The sequence below is a fragment of the Amphiura filiformis genome, chromosome 3, assembly GCF_039555335.1.
Source record: "Amphiura filiformis chromosome 3, Afil_fr2py, whole genome shotgun sequence".
Classification (NCBI taxonomy): Eukaryota; Metazoa; Echinodermata; class Ophiuroidea; order Amphilepidida; family Amphiuridae; genus Amphiura; species Amphiura filiformis.
Genome location: NC_092630.1, coordinates 20,569,934 through 20,592,308, shown reverse-complemented (window position 1 = coordinate 20,592,308; position 22,375 = coordinate 20,569,934). Strand labels below are relative to the sequence as shown.

At 34.7% G+C, this 22,375-nt stretch overlaps 1 protein-coding gene across 1 annotated transcript in view; it reads right to left on the bottom strand.

Moving 5' to 3' along the window:
* LOC140148198 (synapsin-like) overlaps positions 1-19,524 on the bottom strand; it is a 503,295-nt gene extending 483,771 nt beyond the window's left edge. The window contains exon 1 of the mRNA XM_072170058.1: positions 19,262-19,524. The gene's annotated coding sequence lies outside the window, so the exon portion shown is untranslated. The remainder of the gene's footprint in view (positions 1-19,261) is intronic.
* Between the last annotated feature and the right edge of the window lie 2,851 nt (positions 19,525-22,375).

Sequence of the window (22,375 nt, the reverse complement as noted above, 5' to 3'; positions counted from 1 at the left end):
GTAAGCGGTCATTCACTAACAATGAGTAGGGATAAGCAAATCATATTTCTCAAATTCCACAGTTCTTCCTCACTATTATTTCCCTGTAGACAGCAAGTCACGTTTTCACAATTGTCACACCATGCTCGATATTAAGCTCACCGATAGAAAAGTGATATCTCTATTCATATAGACACAAGTCAACATGTGACAAACAATTTACAGATGTATAGAGGTTGTGCATATGACGTATCATACCATAAATATAGTGGACTAAAAATGCATTCAACAAAAGCACGATTGCAATCTACCGCAACAGTTCGTCTCACACACATAACAAATGCACTACGATCAAATAGGTTGATGACAACATTTGATTGAATAATGATTGAATATGCACTGCACCATCATGATTACAGTGAAGGACACCAGTTCAAATCCTTTGTTTGGAGCCAATCAATAATTTTATGCACAACCGCTATATAAAAATATTAAAGTAGCCTTATTTCTTCCCTTTGTTCAATTTTTTTTCAATGTAGCTGATATGGTGTATAAACTCAATGCAGGAAAATAACAAATATACTGCACATGTAACGTTCTGCTTTTCAAGATACACATAAAATGGCAGAGTACAAAGTTTCTGGGCATTATTTCAATGTTATATAGAATGATTTCTATTTGATATGTTATGAGATGTCTACAGAAGTATTTTCTCATTTTGATTATTTGATTATTATTACGTTGTTGAATTTGTATATACAATTGTTGCAATTCGGTTTTGTATACAGTGACTGTGATGACAATTTATAAATACCGTATTTCGTCAAATAAATGCCCCCGGGGCGTTACATTTTCCCAAGGGGGGGGGGTTTATTCAAGGTCAATTTTAGAACGATAATTCCCGTTAAAATCATTAGGTAAACTAAAAACACAAGCTAAAATGACGAACTATGAACTAGAAACACTGACTTCTGGCTCACTTCCGGGTTTCTGATCCAGATTTTCGCCAATTATTGACGGTATTATCGATCATGTGCGCAACTTGGTAAGCTTACTACACAAGATAGCATGAAAATATCTTGGTTGAAAAAAAGTGGTGGGGGCGTTTATTTGAGGGGGGGCGACTATTTGACGAAATACGGTAAACCTTTTATGAGATGATGATGATATAAGTATAACAAAATTGCCTACTACTACTACATGTACAAAAACTGCATGTATAGAGTAAAAATCACACACAAATTCAGTGAGAAGCGATTCATTTTTGAGCATAAATTGTGAGATCATTGATAAGCCACAAGAAGTTCAGTAAGGTACGAAGGAAGGAGCAGTGCCACAAGTAGTGATAAGTACAGGGTGCTATGGGTTTGGCATTTTATATTCATACATTAGTGGAACCAATTTTTTTTTGCATCCTTAAACCTGAAATGATAAAATTTTGATTGGTTCCATTTTTTTCTATGCCCCTGTGGTTCCCACGAGGGGTCGAAGGTCACAGTAGGGGCAAAACTTAAAAATAGTCCCAGCATGTTGTAGGTATCTCAAATTGTTCCTCTTATCACGAGGAATAAAAAAAAAACAATTGTCATATTTTTCTATGGTACTTGGTTCAGGAATTATAAGGTCGAATAGGTCAAATGTCAAATTTCATACACAGAGGTCAAAATTAAAAAATGGTCCGATTTCATCGATACTGGTTGGTCTCAATTTCTCAAATAAATTATTTTCCTAGTTGGTTTGCAGAGAGGAGTAATTTAAGACAAATTTCGATTGAATCAGTGCATTTTAAAAATTTGGCTTTTGTGCATGAGATATTTGACATTTGACCTTATTTACTCTATTATCTCCTGAACTAAGCACCCTAGTGCAATATGAAAAATTGACTTTTTGTACCGGCCAGCCATAGCTGGCCGGTACTTATTATTTGGTTCAAGTTTGTTGTTGTTTCTAACTTTCTATTAGATAGTGTATGAACAAAGCAGAAAATATTGTCAAACAATGATCAAGTTGTCAAGGCAAATAGAAGTACCAAAATTGGTGTGTGAAGACAAAAGATGTTTTGTGTTGATTTTGCATTACTAAGGTAAAATCAGTATATATTTTAGGAACTTTCTTTCTAAATTGAAAATTTGGCAAATTCGCTGGTCCTTTTACCATGCACATTGACCTTATTAGAGTATAAATCACAGGGGACAATATAATACTCAGTACATGTGTGGTCATAGTGGACAGTGCTTTTCAAGCAGGGTCAAGGTTATCTAGCAGATCTTGCTAATGATCTTGAAAATGTTTTGATGTGATTACACATCTAGGCCTATTCCAGAAAACTTACATATGAAAATTAATTGGCAATTGGTGGGAGAGAATAACTGGCAGGACAATTGGTTCTACATTTAGGAGTTTCACAGGATAATAATTAGATGTCAGGATAGAAGAGGGTGTATGTTATGCCCTTAATCAAAAGTCTGCTATCAAAGGCTATTTGCACACATGATAAACAATTACCTTCTTTTGGATAAGTTGATTAACTTCATATATTTAGGTCTATAATAATGATGAAATAAATCAGAAAAATGGAGCTTTAGTGCAGATGTAACGAATTATTTTCCTACGTATATCACTAGTCTTTAACCATGCTAACAAAATTAATACAATAGCTTTGGGTATCAGTATAATATAGTTGTTGTTAATATATTCCAAAAATAATTATTCTTGATATAGTGTTTAATATTCTGTGTGTTTAAATTTTCAAAACCAGAATGTTATGAATTAATCTATAGTAAAAGATCTGAATGTTGTTTGCTTTTACAAATTTCATTAGTGCAATCACAATTATAGACAGTTTTAACGTAAGTATAGTGTGAGAGAAAAATACAAAACAGGGTACGGTGTACCATGGGCAAAATTGCTGATGAATTAGCTTCCGAAATTCTTAAGGATGTAGAAGGGATCACATTTGGTACCAAATGTTTGGAATTTATTTCATCTTATTTCAAATTTATGTAATAACGTAAAGACTGATTTTGAGAGAATAGCAACAAATGGAATTTGGCTCAAATTGTTCAAACAACCATAATCTTTACACTTAAAAATTATGTTTACTGTATATTTATATTTTTAAAAAAAGAAATCTGATGTTACTCATTGTAATTCATCCTTTTGCCGGTACATCCCTTTTAAAAGGGTTTTTATTTATTCCTAACAATGAGAGGAACAATTTGAGGTATATTACAGCATGATAGGACAGATATTAACTTTTGGCCCCATTATGACCTTGGGAATAGGGGGCATAGAAAAAAAATGGAAAAGTTCTAGTTTTATCCTTTGAGGTGTAAGGATGCCAAAAAACATTGGTTCCACTAATGTACGAAAACTAGATGCTAACTCGCATACCAGATAATCAAGACGATTTCCCACAGACATTTGGTAAAATAATCAGCAACAATAGTCACAGATCATTTAAACCTCTAGCACAAATCCAGAGCACATACAAACCTGATATATCTGGGATTCAATTATGCATTTAGTACAGGGCCTTGAGCAGTAAAACCAGACAGCAATTGTACATCTAATTCAGTATGTTTTTGCCAAGACTTTTAACACAACCTTACCTTACTAAATTGGCCTCATTCGACCCACCTAAAAAGTTTGAAAATCAACTGCCTTTTTTTTTCTTGAACTAATTTTTCCCATATTCATAGTGAAAATGGGGTATTTACGTATTATTTCAACCTTAAATCAACAAATTTCTGTAAAATAAATCATTTACGCTCAAATGAAGACTTCACATTTCAAAATAGTGGTATCCCATCAAAACTTGCCTTTATAGTAGTGTCTATTGCATGTCTGACATTGTCATGTTCAACCTGAGAGTACTTAATTAAGAGAGGCACTACTTCGATCGCAAAAGTAAGGACAGTGTGAGCTCGGGACATTGTATAAGAGCCTGGACAGTACGGGGGCGTCAGACGGTCTTGAAAAGTGGGGCGGCCATTTCGCGAGGGTCTGGGGGCCGGTATAGGCCCCAGCAGGGGTCCAGGGGGCAGAGCCCCTGGTGGGGGTCAGGGGGCGAAGGCCCCTGAAGCTGTTGCATTTCTTCATTTGCAAAGTGGATAGAACCCCGGATAGAACCCATTACTTGAAGTAGTTAGATGGTGAATTTTGATGTATAAATCAAGACGAATCTACATGTTGTTTTTTTAAATATATAGATATAGTATTTTTATTTCTCTCACCTTATACGAAAGACTCTTTCTTTTCGATCTCTCCCATTTTTTCTGTTAATACACACCCTTGTAAAGATTGAAACGACAACTTGATAGTGTATACAGTTGGGTTTTTTTCCCAGAAGTTTCATCACCTTTTGGAGACAATTAACACTTTAGTGCAATTCGATGTGATTTTGAATCATTCAAAACATATTGAATCTGTTCAAATTTTCTAAACTTCTAGCAACAATAAAATTGATGATTGCATAAAATGATTATGTGAATAATAATTTGCGATAATAATAGACGCCTATATGAGGAGTTGTGAGTTTGACATGTACTTTTCCTTTTACCGGGTGCTCGGAATCTATAAAATGAAAGAGGCAGTGCTGTATTTAGAATACTTCCATTCTATGCCGCAGAACAGCCAACTAGAGTACACGGAGAGCTTTTATTTAGATGAACTAGAGCGATTTTTTTTATAAAAATATGATGACGACAGTGGAAAGGTTTTTTTCATCTCTTGACACATTTATAAGTCATGGTTTTGGTTTTGCAATTTAAAGGAAATCTGTACCATAAACTAATCAATGGCTAATATAGTTATACCCCTAAATTAAACATACCAGACGCTCTATATGAATTTCGGAATATTCCTAACAAAGAAAAAGCACTTTTAATCCTTCGTTTCTGCAATTCAAGGGAGCCGCCATGATAGCTGCTTGTGAATCCTTTCTGCCACAAGCGGTAGTGTAACCTTTCACACAGACCCACGGCGGCGTGTGTTGCTGTATGGCATTCATGACCCCTACAGCTTAATTTTGGTTTTTAGTGCTGTTTTTACTTTTCGTTCTCAAAAGACATTGTTGATCATAAATATTTACTTAAAATAAATTTTTTTATGTTCTTCTGTAGTTTTATGGGTAGAAATTGTCGCGTTTTCTTTTGAACGAATGTTGAATCTGAACTTTGGTAGTATTCGCTTTGTGTCACCGAAGTTCACGAGGGACGAGGCTTGTGGCACGGATTTCGCTGGTTTCAAAATCGGGTACCGTTACAGCGTAATAAAAAATACATCGGGTATCAATATGGCAGCCACCATGGATCGCAAACTCACCGCTGATCGTCATAAGGAATTAAGATTTTCTCCTTTATTTGGACGTATATAAGCTTTACTGTTTGTCGTTTTTATTATTACTGCAACTATATAGCCATTGATTGGTTTATGGTACAGATTCCCTTTAAATAAACACATACACTTTTGTTCAAATTGTTTAAATGAAACATATCTTTTGCATTAAATTTCACTGGGATAATGAGAAAAATATGAGCTTTCTTCTGACACCAAAATCTTAGTTTTGATGAACAAAAATGGGGAATGAGGCTGTTGATCGGGTCACGAACCTTTAAATTGCAGAAGTTTACTCCACACTGACACAAAATATTATGAGATGTAATCTGATCTATTCTGATCAAAGGCTGTGATATGTGAAATTGAGATTATAAATGGGAAATAATAAATAATATAAGAAACTAGTTTATAAAAAAATATTCACAACCCTCCATGTAATAACATATACTAAGAGGCGTCACCATTAGAAATTTATAGTCTCTGTGCAAAGTAATAATGATAATAATTTTAAAATGTGCTCCTTTGGCAGAGTATCAGATTAGGTATAATAACATCTCTCCTATCAATAACACCATCCTCTCTTATCAAATTTACTCTTCATCATTGTTATTCTCAATGGAAACCATGGCAACAATATGCTACTTTATCTCTCTTATACCATCAAGTTGAATTACCAAATCCTTATATTCACAAAATCTATAAACCAGTGTGTGTAATAAAGAAAATCTTGTAATAAAAAAACTTTCTGATCCAAAAGTACTTCTCCATCAAAGTGCATCAAGTCAATAATAATGAGTCCGTCATATTGAAAGCGTGAAATTAGAAGGTTCAGGTATAGTGGCTTGTGAGGCGTACACAGTTTTTCAAATCAAAATTTCTCTTACATATATGTTGATCGCATGCATTTTTAATAATTTTTCATGGAAGTTTTATGGACCAAGGTTCTCGTTTCCATTCTCAAGAGGCTCCAAAGACATCCATTTGTGTAGCGCCCCTTTTGTTCAAATGCTTTCCTGACCCCCAAACCAAAAATAAAGAAGTCTCTTTCAAGGATATTAAATTACAACATGTTGCTAAAAAAAACAATTTTCAAAGCAACTGAAAAGAAATGCTATTCAAATTCCACACATTATATACTTTAATGTATATGGCAGGTTTGTGTCATATTTTATGGAATTTAAAAATATAGCGGTATATCGTCATACTTGTACACAAGCCTGCCCCAACAGTGTTCAACAAATGCAACACAGTCTCCAAAGACACTCATTTGTTCAAATGCTTGTCTGACCCCCAAAAATAAAGGTATTGGTAAAGGAAACTGAATTACAACATGTTGCTAAAAAACAATATTTTCAAAGCAAATGAAAAGAAACGCTATTTAAATACCATCCATTATATATACTAGGCGGTTACCCATATTTCGCGGTTTTCGGCTATCATGGTTATTGGCTTTTGCAGATCTCAAAATCAGGGTGTATCCTTTGGCTGGGATCACTTTCCTCACAGCTGAGCTCAATTGCAGCTTTTTGCAATTTGACCTCACTTTCGCCCTCAATTTGAAATTTGACCTGACCTTTGACCACGGATGACCAAACAAACGCAAACCTGAGCTTCCTTGGCTCCATTATTTGAGCAATTTGAAATTTTTACGTTTTTTGACCTATGACCTCTTAACCGTAGGTCTGACAAAAGGTCACCGTGGAAACTTTTGTTTGTTAGTCCAAGGTCCACTCACCCACCAAGTTTGAAGGCCATAGAGGCAATTTGAAATTTGTACATTTTTTGACCTATGACCTCTTAACCGTAGGCCTGACGAAAAGGTCACCGTGGAAAATTTTATTTGTTAGTCCAAGTTCAACACACCCACCAAGTTTGAGCTCCATAGAAGCAATTTGAAATTAGACTTCAATTGGACTTGACCCGGTCGTTGACCTTTGACCTTAAAATATATAAACTGGTTCTTCCTCATATCAAGCTGTAGACTTGATCCACCAGTCCTTCAACTGCTTACGCACGGTCATCGGGTTGTGCTTGCAGGTGAGGACTGGTAACGATTGCGTTCGAAAATTGGAGCATTTATTAGCTCATGAATAATTAATTAGTTCTTATCACGTGGTCACAGCATCTCCTTTTAAGGATGTTATAATTTATTATGAATGAAATATTTGCATTGTTTACTATAATCATGACATTTGACATGAAATTATAAATAAATAAACAAATTTGTACTGCCTGAATATTTATTCATTCTAATTTCACACATCATTTTCCAGGCCGTTTTCCATGCATTTTTGAGTTGTCACTCGTCTCCTCATGCTTTAGCTCTTTGACTTGCAAAATATGCATAGTTTTTCCTTTTTTCCTTCATCATTTTTAACGAGCGTGGGAAATTGAAAAAAAAAAATATATTGATTGTAATACAATATTTCACTTTTTTTACTGTTTATTTTATTAATTGTTCAACTTGATTCACGTGTATTTTGTTTCTATGACCAGTGTGTTTGTTATAGGGGGCTGTCATTTTCTTCGAAAGGGGGTGGGTCATGAATATACTGGGGATCATAGAATTTTTAGACCAAAAATAGAGGCGGTTATAATTTTTACCCCAAAATAGAATAGAAGGCTGATGACACAAAATTTGCCCAAGCTGCGCGTGCATTCTTTCAATTTACGCTCAAAATGTACATGCATACAATCTTTAGTTAATTCAAAATAATATATAATTCAAATTTTTTTGCCGCTCCAGCACCTTCTTTACGCTTTTTTAACCCTATGATCAAAATTTTAACACGCTCCACACACTTTCTTCACATTTAAGTTTTGCATGCCTCGCGCCTTACTAGTTCCGGTGATGAATAATTTATCGTCAGTCTGTGTAGGTGGGAGGGGGTCATAAAACTTTTCGACTCGAGATAAGGGAGTCGTAAAAAAAAATTAGCCCGCGATAGGGGTCATAAAAATGTACTTAGATTATACCGTTTGTAAGTCATGTATAAATGTGCAGTTGGGAGTGGGCCTAGGACTACGATGCAGGATTGGTAGTCAGTATAGTGTTACGGCACGGTAGTCACAATGTTACGCAACTTACGTTGCGTAACTTACATTGCGTTGTTAATTTACGCAATGTGACATCCCTTTACGTTGCGTAACTTATGTTGCGTTGCGCAATTTACGTTGCGTTGGTTGTTAAGTTACAAGCGTAACTTACGTTGAATAACTTACATTGCGTAACCTACGTTACGCAACTTACGTCACACAACTTCACGTGGCGTAACTTACGTGCGTTGCATTGTTAATTTACATAGCGTAACACGTTACAAGCGTAACTTACGTTGCGTAACTTACGTTGGATTGTGTTGTTAAGTTACGCGACGTAACTTACGTTATGCAACATAACTTACGTTGCGTTGTTAATTTACGCAACATAACTTACGTTACACAAGCGTAAATTACGTTTCGTAACTTACATTGCATTGTTAAGTTACCCAGCGTAACTTACAAACGTAACTTACGTTGCGTAACTTACGTCACAATGTTACGCAACTTACGTTCTAATAACGGTAGGTACACGGCTAGGCTGTAGACTACAGCAAGTCATGCAAGTGTAACACCGTGCATACATAACGATACGATGTGTGTATAATAGTTCCAATCTTAGACTGATGTGGGGGTGCGTCGACGTAGACTGCGGCAAGTATAATGCCCTGATGGTACGCTGCATGAGGGCCCAGCCATAGACTACGGTAAGTGTAATGCCTAAATGGAGAAATGCGTGCAAGGCCCAGCCGTAGACTTGGAAAAAGTTAGGTAAATAGGATTACATGTACCGTACATAGTCATGGTACTACTAGCATAATACTAGGCCTAGCATGACCAGTATTTTGTCCTACATTCATGCAAAACATACCATGACAGGCTAGGCCTATCATTCTTCTAGGCTTACTCACATTTGAATACTTTGTGGCTAAGCCTAAGCCATGAAGCCCGAGCCTAGGCATGATAGGCCTAGTCATAATTGTTGGACTCCGTTTTTGGATCAAGTCTTTGTAAAATTGTAAAATTGAGTCTTGAGATCCAACCCATGATTTGGCATGAAGACCCCGGGGGGGGGGTACTCAGTACAAATGGCCATACGGGGATGTGCCGCAAACATGGGTCGCATTTTTGTCGCTTGGTATATCAATGACCCTTATTTTTTCCGTTTTTGTGGTATACGCATGGGTAGTAAGTTAAAATTGGTATTCAAATGGGGTCTAAATCAGATTTTGGTATATCAATGGGTGAAAATCTTTAAACTCACTTGCATAAATTTCACGAAAATAAATTGTCTGATCGTCTCCAAATAAGGTACATCGCTATCCAAATAAGGCAAATCAGAACCATAAATTCAGAGCTGGGCAAATCAATTGATAGTCCGATTAGCAAACGTTGAGTTGTCATTGCAAACAGATGGCGACATTCTTCCGGTGTAGTATATGCGAGCCCAGCACTACTTCTGTTTACCCAGTTTTGATAAATCACTGAAATTAATCGGTATCGAAGTTGCAACAGCAATTTTTTCATCGCTGTTTTTTAAGTCAGTTTTGCCTCTCAGAACTCGGGATCGCAAAACTAAAGTAAATTAACTGCCGATTTTTAAATGCATCGAATCATATAAATAGGTTTTTTCAACAATCGGGTAAGTTTTTAGCGTAAAGTTGAGTATTATTTTTGGTGCCGAATTCAGCTGACAATGACACGCGACAGCACTGCCAAAATCATACACGATCGATGTGCATGGGTCAAATTGATGTTGTTTTGGTTCGATAATTCAATGATAATTGCAATTGCATTGAACAAATATTAAATTCGTTTAAAATTTCATTAAATCATGAGTAGAAAGAAAAGGTACCGTACAAAAAATATAAATAAAAAAAAAATTTCTTCTATTGATTTTTTATTTTTAATATTTTTCCGTTCTTCTTTCACCATGCAGGGTACAAATTTTATGATTGCTCATCCAATTTTTTTCAGACATCTTCCGTCAATCGACTTACTTGCATGAACCAAAGGCCATGATGAGCGGGGGGACACTGGCTGCGCCACTGTTTCGTGGTTTTTGTATGTTGTTAAATAAAATATAAATAAGTGCAAGAATCATCTTTCCCTACACAATACTTGTTACAAACTAGGCTAGATATCGGCCCCTACAAGACAAACGAACATAAATTGGGAAACTGAGAAAACAAAACAACAATAAATATATTTTGGATTTGTATGAGTTCATTACAAAATAAGGCGGTGCAACAATTGTGTACGCTGGGTGGTGAATTCTCAAAATGTTCTGCCAAAAATCGCTCCCCCTTTTGGCCTGCCAAAAATCTTTGCCCTATAATTCACCACCGGGTACACATAATTAACGCCCTAACAAACAAAATAATAATAATCAATAAATGATAGACCCTTGATAAATAGAATAAAAAAATACAAAATACAGTAAACAAGAAATTAAAAACGTGATCTGAAATTTTTTTACGGTATTCTAAAAGTATAGTGGTATATGGATGGGTCAGTATATGGGGTTGGTATATCAATGGGTGGTATTTTTGTCTTTTCAACTGGTATAGTCATGGGTGTCTATTCTATGTTAGACCCTCCCTCGGGTCCGTGGAGAACGGCTGGTAATGTAGATTACATAGCATTAAAAATCAACCCAATACACGGACCCTCCCAGTCTGTAGGCAATTTGACTTCCAGCTCCCACAAACTGCTGGAAGTTCACTTTTACGGATTTGGAGTCACGCTTAATCTTTCTATATACCACGTCCATGTTTTCACTACATTAACGTTTGTGTAGCGACTAAACAACGATATTGTATCCGACCAATCAACGCAGCTTGGCAGCGGGGATATTTGAAAAGGCTTCCTAGCTAAATAATGTGCAAACATTTGCAAACCGCTTAGCGATAATGTACATAATATGGACAATAGGCCTAAGTCCGAGTCAGTGGTTGCCTTTTTTATTATTGCAGCGTACCATGGGTCTATCAGGACGCGTGCCACTTGAGCTCAATACCTCTCAGTTGTTGACAAGTGTCCCATCCGATCTTAAGCGTCACATCTCGCGGCATAGCTTTGTGCTACCATATTTGAATTGAAACTGGGGCGGGGCTTTCGTAATTGACATCGGAATCACCGTGCCGTTGAACGAATATTTGGAAGTGAGATCTCTAACAGATTGGACCAGTCTCGGAATCAGCGCTCAATGGACTTTCGCGTTCACTTATAATACGAGTATATTTCTATATTGCTGCATGGTTGAGTGTGGTGGGTGTAATTAGTGGCGTCGATTTGTGGATGAAGAGGAATGGGTTTTTGGCATTGAAGAAAATAAGGGGGGGAGTTGCCATTTTTTTTCATAGGGCATTACGTAATTATTTATTGTTACATTATCCAGAGATGGAACCGAACCGAGACTGGGGGCCAGTCTAATTCTATGTTGGTATATGCATCGGTAGTAAAAATCGGGTTTGAAGTGGTATAGACATGGGTACTACTTCAAAATCTTCGGAGGCACACCCCTACCCAAAAAAAATTTGAGTACCCCCCCGGGATGAAGACATGAACTTACCAGTTTTTTAACATGAAGAATACCATCCATTCGATTTCAAGTGCAGTGCAGCGTCTGATGTAGGAGTCGTGCAGTTGCACAGCACAGTTCTCGGTGAAGCAAGTTACAATGTATTGATAGCGGGACTGACAGTCGTGCAATGACAAGCATACTGAGTATGCTTGTCATTGCACGACTGTCACTCAGATTCAGACTTGACATACACTGTGACATCGTAATTTAAATTTGTAAACCAGCACCATCACGGTCACACTGTTCATGGTTTGATTACTAGTATGACATCGATCTCCCGGGGGGGCTCAAGAACATGACAACATTAGCTCTTCGTGCAGCATATCTGTCAATTATGCATGTCTGAATCTGATGTACATGACATGTATGCCGTCAGAGGCGCTACATGCCTATCATGCCATGGTATGCAATCATCATGATCATTCATGACCATCACGACAATGAATTTCTTTGTCTGTCTTGAGACCGTGCATGACTTAGTAGCTTTCTGTAGTACTTACATGCTTAGCCGGTGCCTAGGCTACACTGATCAATGAATAACATACAAATTACGGTGTGTATACAATCCGTATAGTTGAATTCATCTGGCTGCTTGTTGAAAGTGTACATACAATTCATGAATTGCAAACTAGAAAATACCGATCGCCGTTTACATGGCACAAAAATGCCTCCTATTTTGCTCTAAAATAACCCGTGACTTCAGATAAACGGTCTAAAAGATAACTAGCAACGTCACCTTCAACTTCTCCAGCCAAAGTTTCAGCATTGACAATCAGGTTTGAAATTAAACATATTTTGTTGTTTTTCTATGCACTTTCACACAGACAAGCTGATGGCATCTCTCTCTGATTTCACAAAAAAATTAATTTCATGAATAATTAATCAGGTATCATCTCTTCTACAAGCCCTAACTGGCCGTACAACAAGTATTGCGCAGGCGTCAACGATAATACTGCTGATGAGTTTGAGCTAGTTTCTACGTCATTGATTGAGCTACTGCTCACGCCCGACGTGTTTTCGTCGTGAAAACAATACAATACAAAAGAATTAATCGCCCCACTTTTTTGCACGGTTCGTTCTCAGGCCCCGAATCGAGAAACGGCCATTTTATTCCGCCATGTTGATTGTTTCGAGATCGGGGCCGAGGGACTCAGGCTAATCAAGCTGCACCCACCCACCAAGTTTGAGGAATGTGCGACCCCTAGTCTCCGAGAAAACATGCGGACAGATACAGACAGACAGACAGATTCCGGTGAATTATAGTAAGAAGATGTTTAATGTATATGCCGAGTTTTAGTTACATTTTTTGGAATATAATAATGTAGCGGTTATATTGTCATACATGTACAAAAGCCAGCCCCAACTGACCAACAAATGCAACACAGTTAACAAACTGAGTTGTTTGCTGAAAAAGTATGAATTTTTGAGTTATAGCCACAGATGCCAAATTAATGTTTTGTTGCTGTATGAGCTGCACGTCAAGTTTTTATGTTTTTCAGTGCATTTGAAAAGAAACTAAGCAAATAAACAAGTAAATAAATAAATCAAATAATAAATACATTTGAAAAAGAAACTAAATACATAAATAAATAAATAAATAAATAAACAAAATAGATTTATCAATCAATCACTGATTCAATAAATAAAATAAATAAATAAATAAATAAATAAATAAATAAATAAATAAATAAATAAATAAATAAATAAATAAATAAATAAATAAATAAATAAATAAATAAATAAATAATAAAAAATAAATAAACAAACAAATAATACTTTTCTTGTTTCACTTCTGCTTGATATTTACAAAAACAAAGTAGGTCATATGTGACATAATCAAGGGGAATGAGTCCATGTCGGCAATTTTCAATTTGAAGTTTTTTACATTACTTTCTGGCAGTTGACCAATGCTACATTTTCATGCAAACCCCATCAAAATCAAACATCTGGTTACCAAGTTATGAGAAATTTAGCAATGTTTTTGCCAATATCTCAAAAACAATATTAGCGACATCCGACTCATTCCCCTTTATCATGTTACATTATGCCAATAACTTTTTCTTTTAATATCTTTTTTTATTTATTTTTGGCTGTATCAAAATGAAAGTTCAACTGTTTTTGTGAATCACTCACCTGATATTTGCTTGCAATTTTGTTTCAATATTTGAATTGCTGAGAATGTCATGTTTAATAAGAATTTTAGCTTATGAGAATAGCACACTGTGTGAAGAAATTGTGTAGCAATATCAGTTTATTGTTTGAACAAATTAAGACAAAAATATACCCACAAAATCTAGCAAGTAGTGAACAAATTATTTTGTGAGGGAAATTTGCTGTATCACTTTCAAATGACAAAATTTGCTAAGGCAAAATGCTAAGGCAAATTCAAAAAAAAATCAAGAGATGAAGTAGTGCTTATATATTATTTTAATTGATATAATTTGCATTTCAAATAAAATTGATTTTATATTTGTAATTTTTTCTTGAAAACTACTTTAATAGAGCCTGTAGAAGCCAGGCAGACAAAGATGATGTGCTATCTACTGTAGACAGTATAAACATGGCTTGCATCCACTGGCAAATATTATTACTAATTTACAGATACTACACAATTTATACAGGCAAATGGAAAATATACCTCATCCCGCTTTCATTGAATCGCTTACATGACAAAAGAAAGGGAGTGAGAGAGAGAGAGGGGAGAGAGAGAGAGAGAGAGAGAGTGGAGAAAGCCGCATGCCTAAATGCATTTTTATACTAAGATGATTTGATAATAATATTATCTCAAATGATAGTTATTCATCCAATTCCAATTTTATGTTCACTATAATGAGAGGTAGCCCTTTTAGATGCAATTTATAGTACTTCTGATTGCTCCCACATTTATACTGCATTTTCTGCAGTCTAATTATTGTTCATACAATTAAGTACAGGATTTTTGCTATCCCCTCTTTATACACTAGAGTAACTTGCCAGTTGAATACACACAGAGGTGATTAAAATGTAATTAAAATATGATTTATGCTTTAATTTGCTTTCTTTCGTTTTTCTCCAAAGATTTTCAATTTAAAAAAAAAATTTGATGTGCTAATTTTGAGCAGTAAACTTCCAAAAGTGTGAATCTTGATTTTGGCAAATAATATGCAGAAATTTTCAGTTCTGTATTTGTAAGAATTGTAACAGGCACAAAAACTTACCAGTTCTGCTAAATCAAAGTACCATTTGTCATTTGCATTATTTCCTAGAAACTCCTTTATCTAGTTATAATTTTCATCCAGCAATGATAAGATACAAGAAATTCTCTAAACCTTTATGCACAACTAAATAAAGATGTAAAATCTCTACTAAAGCATTTTGACTACATAGCAATCTGCTAATTGGTACTGTATAACATAATCAAAGTATCAGGCCCGTAACTAGGGGTGGGGTGGGGTGCTTGGTCCAAATCGACAAAGGCCAAAAGAAGGTTCAAATATTGAAAAAAAAGTCCACTTTTTCAAAATCAGCTCACACCAATTAATTCCTTGTTACGGGCCTGCAAAGTATGACTTCCTAGCAGATTGGGATACAAGCAGGTAGGTACCAGAATAATGAGGAATATCAATTCATACTTTGAAGAACGGAGGATAATTTTAGTCCACAAAATAAAAAAGCAAGTCAATCAAGTTGCAACAACAAAAATATGTTCTAGATACTCTCTCTGTCTGTCTCTCTTAGAGTGTATCAACTCAGACAATTATAATATCTTTATAGTTTAGCAATTAACTTCATCATCTTATCATTATTCATGGCTTGGTGACAAAAATGCTTCTATGGAGAAATAAATTACCTAGAAAGATTTTATTACATTTAATTAGTTCACACTTTTTTCATGAGTCAGTAGACCTATGCACTTCAGTTCACACGGTTGCAAGTGACTGTTGCAAAAAAGCAGGAACTTTAACATTCCAGTGTGAGCTAAGGCCCCCCCCAAAAAAAATTTGTTTGATTGGCGTAACATAAAAATTAAAAAAAATTAGGGTAGGTCGGTCGGGATTTTTTTTTTTTCTTTTTAAGCTGTAAATTTCGTTTGATAAAGGCATAGGAACTTCTTTCCTTCTTTTTTTTTTTAATTCATTCATTTATTTATTTATTTTTAAATTTTATCGTTTTTTTTGGGAAAAAGAAAGAAAAAAAAGTCGGGGTCGGTCGGGTTACGCCAATTCTTTCGTCAAACCCTCTTTTAAATTGCTAATAGTGCCTTACACCAATTTCGACGATTATTATGTTTTCATGAATCCAAGTGTGTGAAGATATTGGATCCAACTCATAATAATGATAAAATAGGATGTTTTACGCCCAAATTTATGGGTTGAGCTATGAGTTTTAAACTATTGGGCGAGACGTAGTCGAGTCCAATATTTTAAAACTCATAGCTCAACCAATAAATATGGGCTCAATCGACCCAATTTTATATCAAACTTGTGCACAAGAAGCACTGGCACAAGCTTAATATAATAATGATATAATAATAATAATAAAAATAAGTCATTTATCATGATTAAATACTTACAATACCATCAATTTGCTTATTTTAGCATTTATTGACATTTCAATTTATGTGGTGGTTTTTTTTAATTTATATTTTTTTTACAAAACTGTAACTTGCACCTTTTTAATTTCCACCTGTGCCTCAAATAATTCTCACCATGCACCATGTCTAAATGAAATTGGGCTATTCCATTTAAAATCCACACTACCCCTGTGGAAGATTTAGCTAAAGTCATCCACAGAGGGAGTATGAGTTTCAAATAGAATAGACAATTGGGTAACTTCCATTTGAAATACTCACTCCAGTTGTGGAAGATACAGGTAAAGCCATAATACAGGGGGAGTAAGGGTTTCAAAATGATTACCTCTAACTAATTACATTTGAAAAACATACTCCCCCTGTAAAAGACATTTCCAAAATCTTCCACAGGGGTAGTGTGGATTTCAACTGGAATAGCCCATTCTAAAGTGTGCTAGACATAGACATTGTCTATGCATCATTAATCAAAATTCCTTTTCTTCATCTTGATTACACCATGAATTAACCATACTTGACATTATCAGCAAGGTACTCTCATAGTGCAAAGGCACAACAATTGTCGGAAACAATTGATTCAAAATTGAATTGAACAAACATATAGTAGAATACAGCATTAATGGCTATATGTAATTCATTATGCCTCAAGTAAACCTGCTTGACCTAGCTAACATGAATTAATTTAATGTATTATACCAGCGGTGAAATATTGATAAAAAAGCACATTTATAATTTTCACTTGATGCTGCATGTTTTTAAATATTTTTTTGCTGAGATATGACCAACAGTGCACAATGTCGATCAAATCAGGTGGTGGCCGCATTGCATTCTCTAAATTCAGTAAATTTTCATCGTTAACCGTGTAATTGAATGGGATTATTTTGAAATTTTAAAACGCTTGAAATATCACAAACAAATAGGCCTATGTTGATAAATAATATAAATACAAGTTAAAACCGTTGGGGTTCGATAATGAACCCCACAAAACTAACCGACTATATTGGAAAATGCCATACGGCCGGGCGGTTTCACAAGTTGCCGGCTCGATCATGTCATCCGCCGCCTGAATCAAATGATCTGCTCATGGAATACAGAACATATTTACTTTTCTTCTAATTTATATTTACTCGTGTTATTAAAAAAACAAGCAATTATTCAAAAACTTTGTGTAATTTTTTGCATATGTCTTTATAAGACATTCCCCAAATAATTTGGAGGTAATAATTTGAATGCGTTAAACTTCATAGGTCCCCCTTGTGTAAGTCCATGATAACACTATTGGTAACATACAAAAATATACTATAGGTAAAGTAAGTAATTCTTGGCCAAGCTGGAACAATTCGAATGCTAGTGTCTCTGCGATAAAAGTACACGCACATAGCATGGTACAGTAGAAAGCATGCGTGCGCCATACATTGCGTACACGTTTAGTATGCTACATGGACGCAACAGGTATGTTTGAGCTTGGCCAAGAATTACTTAAGCTTAAGCTACAGTAAGATTAAAAAGACACAAGTGTGTATGTAAAATATTACTGGATGGACAGACAGGTGGTTGGACAGACAGACTAGAGCGGTTACATGAGGCTTTGGCAGTATTATGGAGTGCCTCCGTGGGGGAAATTATTCTTATTATATTCTGCGTTTTTTTCTCTTTCATTTGACACCACTCAGGGGATTTTATATTTTGGCATTTCAAGATATGAAAAGGACAAACGATATGAATATTGAGCCAGGTCTTACAAAGAGTGTTACTCCCAGCAGGGAAATAATTTTAATACATTTTTTCTTTCAATTTTTAAACAAGGGGAGTGATAGAGACCAGGGCAGACCACTGCAGATAGATACACACACAAATATTATGGGGCATAAACAACCATATTAAAGGTAGAGGAAAATGGCAGAATCAGACAAAATGGGGAAAGAAAGAGAAAGAGTGAGAGAGAAAGGAGGAGAGGGAGATCCAACAGTGTGGTGCTTTTCACTGTATTAGTGGGGACATTTTTACAAAGAGGGGACTGAAGATAGCAAAGTAATAAAATGCTATATACTGAAGATAGCAAAGTAATAAAATGCTATCTACTGAAGATAGCAAAGTAATAAAATGCTATCTACTGAAGATAGCAAAGTAATAAAATGCTATCTACTGAAGATAGCAAAGTAATAAAATGCTATTCATTGAAGATAGAGAAATAAAATGCTATTCATTGAAGATAGAGAAATAAAATGCTATCTTCAGTAGATAGCAAAGTAACAAAATGCTATCTACTGAAGATGGTAAAGTAAAGATGAAGATAGAAAGTAGGTGAAAGATACTTGTCCGCACTAAATGTGTGTGTGTGGGGAGGGGGTGTTTTTTTTTTTTTATAAAATGCTAGAGTGAACAATAGCCCATGAGGAGTGACACAGGTCAAAAACTTATAGACACTTAGGCACTATAAAAGACAACCACATGGGCCAATCAGTGGTTCACAGCAGCTTCTAAGGACAACAAGAGTGAAGGGAGAAAGAAACCAAGGACACTAGGGACAGTACATGAGCATTTACTGCTTTAAAGAGCATAGTCAATTGTAGTAAATAATCTTAGTTAGCTAAGATAAAGGTACATCTCAGTTATATACTACCCACTACGTGGTGCTCAGATCTTAGTTAGCTAAGATAAAGGTACACCTATGGTAGTACATCTCAGTTGTATACCACCCACTACGTGGTGCTCAGGTAAACCGAGGCAAGAAAACACTTAATTCTACTTACCAAAACGCTGACTGCCAAACAAATAGCCGTAACACAAAACAAGTGAATATCCGTGCCTAGATAAAGATGTACAATAGTCCCACTGGAAACACAGGTTACAATACACATCCAAGATTATAATCAAATGATTATTACAAGCTAGGTAGCTTTGGTTGCCAATGCACTCAATTGCTTTCTCTACACAACATGCAGTGAGTAACAACCTGACTGATTTGAGTCTAGATGTGTGTGTGCGTATTCCGTACGCTAATAATCATACAGCACAGTGTGGCCACTGCTGAATATTAGATTGTTTCCCTCACTGAAGATGCATATATCGTATTGGAATGCCGTTATATTGATTACCCGGAGTAGCATAATATTCCATGCGTAATAAATGGTGGGTATTTGTATGAAATGAGTCAGAAGAGAAAATGCATGGTGGATAAATAAAGTAGAGGATGCAATTCAAGAAATAAAATAAAATGCCTGTTGAAAATTGTATAAGACAACTTTCTTTTGCAAAATTGAAAGAAAAAAACCTTCTAAATATCAAGTAGCAAGGCTTTTTTTTTAATTGTACATTTCTTAAATAGAGACAAACAATTCCAGAATTTCAACATGTTTTTGCAACATTTCATCAAGTATATTGAAATCAATCACTGCGAAAACATGCTTAAGAAATTATTTTAACTCAAAATTATTTTAAAATTGTGAAAAATATTAAATACATTACTAAAAGCATCATTGAATTTAATTTTTATTTACCAATTCCTTGCTTATTTTTTTAGATCTAGCAGGTTCATTGAACTACTTTAAACACATTTGCAAGACATATCATGGGGAATAAATTGTTACAATACATATCATGAGTACCTATTTATTTCCAGGTAATTTGAGTACTTTTGGCATATTTGTAATGTTTACATGTCCCAACTTACACACAAAATTTGTTGTGTTAGTAGTTCAACAGAGCGATTTTGACATAAAGTCATTATTATGACTTTATGTCCGCCATAGAACTCCATGTTAACAGCCAAAATAGCCCGTGGGGTTTCTTTTACTTTCCCTTCATTGGACATAAGGCCTTCCCAGCAATTATTTCTAATATTATTTCAGCATTTTGGGTAAGGAATAACAAAATAAAAATTTTTGACGGAAATCGTACATTAAGGCTTTAATACACATAATTATGATTTCCTAAAATTAAAGGCAAGTTTAAAATATTTGCCCAATACAATTCACCTACTCAATATTTTCCCAACGTGGGATAAATCTACTGAAGACAGCAAAGTAATCAAATGCTATCTACTGAAGATAGCAAAGTAATCAAATGCTATCTACTGAAGACAGCAAAGTAATCAAACACTATCTATTGAAGACAGCAAAGTAATCAAATGCTATCTACTGAAGATAGCAAAGTAATAAAATGCTATTCACTGAAGATAGAGAAATAAAATGCTATTTACTGAAGATAGCAAAGTAATAAAATGCTATCTGCTGCAGATAGTAAAGTAATAAACTGCTATTTACTGAAGATAGTAGAGATATAAAATGCTATCTACCAAATATAGCAAAGTAATAAAATGCTATCTACTGAAGATAGCAAAGTAATAAAATGCTATACACTGAAGATTGTAGAGAAATAAAATGCCATCTATTGAAGATAGCAAAGTAATAAAATGCTATTCACTGAAGATAGTAGAGAAAAAAAAAATTTACTAAAGATAGCTAAGTAATAAAATGCTATCTAATGAAGATAGCAAAGTAATAAAATGCAATTCACTGAAGATAGTAGAGAAATAAAATGCTATCTACTGAAGATAGCAAAGTAATAAAATGCTATTCATTGAAGATAGTAGAGAAATTAAATGCTATCTACTGAAGATAGCAAAGTAATAAAATGCTATTCATTGAAAATAGAGAAATACAATGCTATCTACTGAAGATAGCAAAGTAATAAAATGCTATCTACTGAAGATAGCAAAGTAATAAAATGCTATCTACTGAAGATAGCAAAGTAATAAAATGCTATCTACTGAATACAGCAAAGTAATAAAATGCTATTCACTGAAGATAGTAGAGAAATAAAATGTTATTTACCAAAGATAGCAAAGTAATAAAATGCTATCTACTGAAGATAGCAAAGTAATAAAATGCTATTCACTGAAGATAGTAGCGATATAAAATGCTATCTACTAAAGATAGCAAAGTAATAAAATGCAATAAATAAATTTAATTTTGCACTTTTATTTTGTTACATTCTTCTATGCTGGAGTAAATATAAAAACTACAAAAATATTACATTGTGCTGATTTTTTGTAGAAAACCCGAAATGAGTACACTTATATTAAAAAATAAAATTGAAATTAATAAAATGAAATCAACTATATATGTGTGCCTGTCCGACAAAGTATAAATAGATATTTGGCAACAACTCAATTAGTTCTAATCTCATTAAAATTATGTGTGACCTAAAACAACTCTAAGCAACAACAATTATTGATTTTACCAGTTACAAAAATTGACCATCAATATTGCAAGCCAATTCAGTATATTGACATGCTATCTAAGTCAAGGTCAAACAAAAAACGATTTTTGTAAGCAATGAATCAATAGAAGATTGCTGAAATAACTAAATTTTCATCTACAATATGAACCCACTGCATACTCACGAAATACTGACATCTTGACTTCACACATACATGTATAGAAAACCAGGAGTGAAAGGTGGGTTATGTTTTTGTACTGACATTCAAATTCTGAAAAAACAAATACAGAAAAGTACACACAAATACGGACTCAAGTTTCATCCAACATGTCTTCATCTGGTTTTTTATTTTTCCATTATTCTGAAGAGTATTCCTACTAAAATCCAGACTAATACTTGTGTTGCTACCAAGACAACTAATAATACAATAATTATTAACTATATCAGTCATATATCAATTTATTCACTTCTCTCTAGGGGATTTCCTGTGTGACTGGTCAAATATTAAGCCCTATTTCAGTGTTTCTATCTGATACAAGATAGCCAATAAATTTAACTACTTTGCTGTCTGCTGTAGACAGTATTATACTGATAATTCTAGTTGCAGCAAAGAACACAATTATTATTGCTTTGCTTTCTACAGT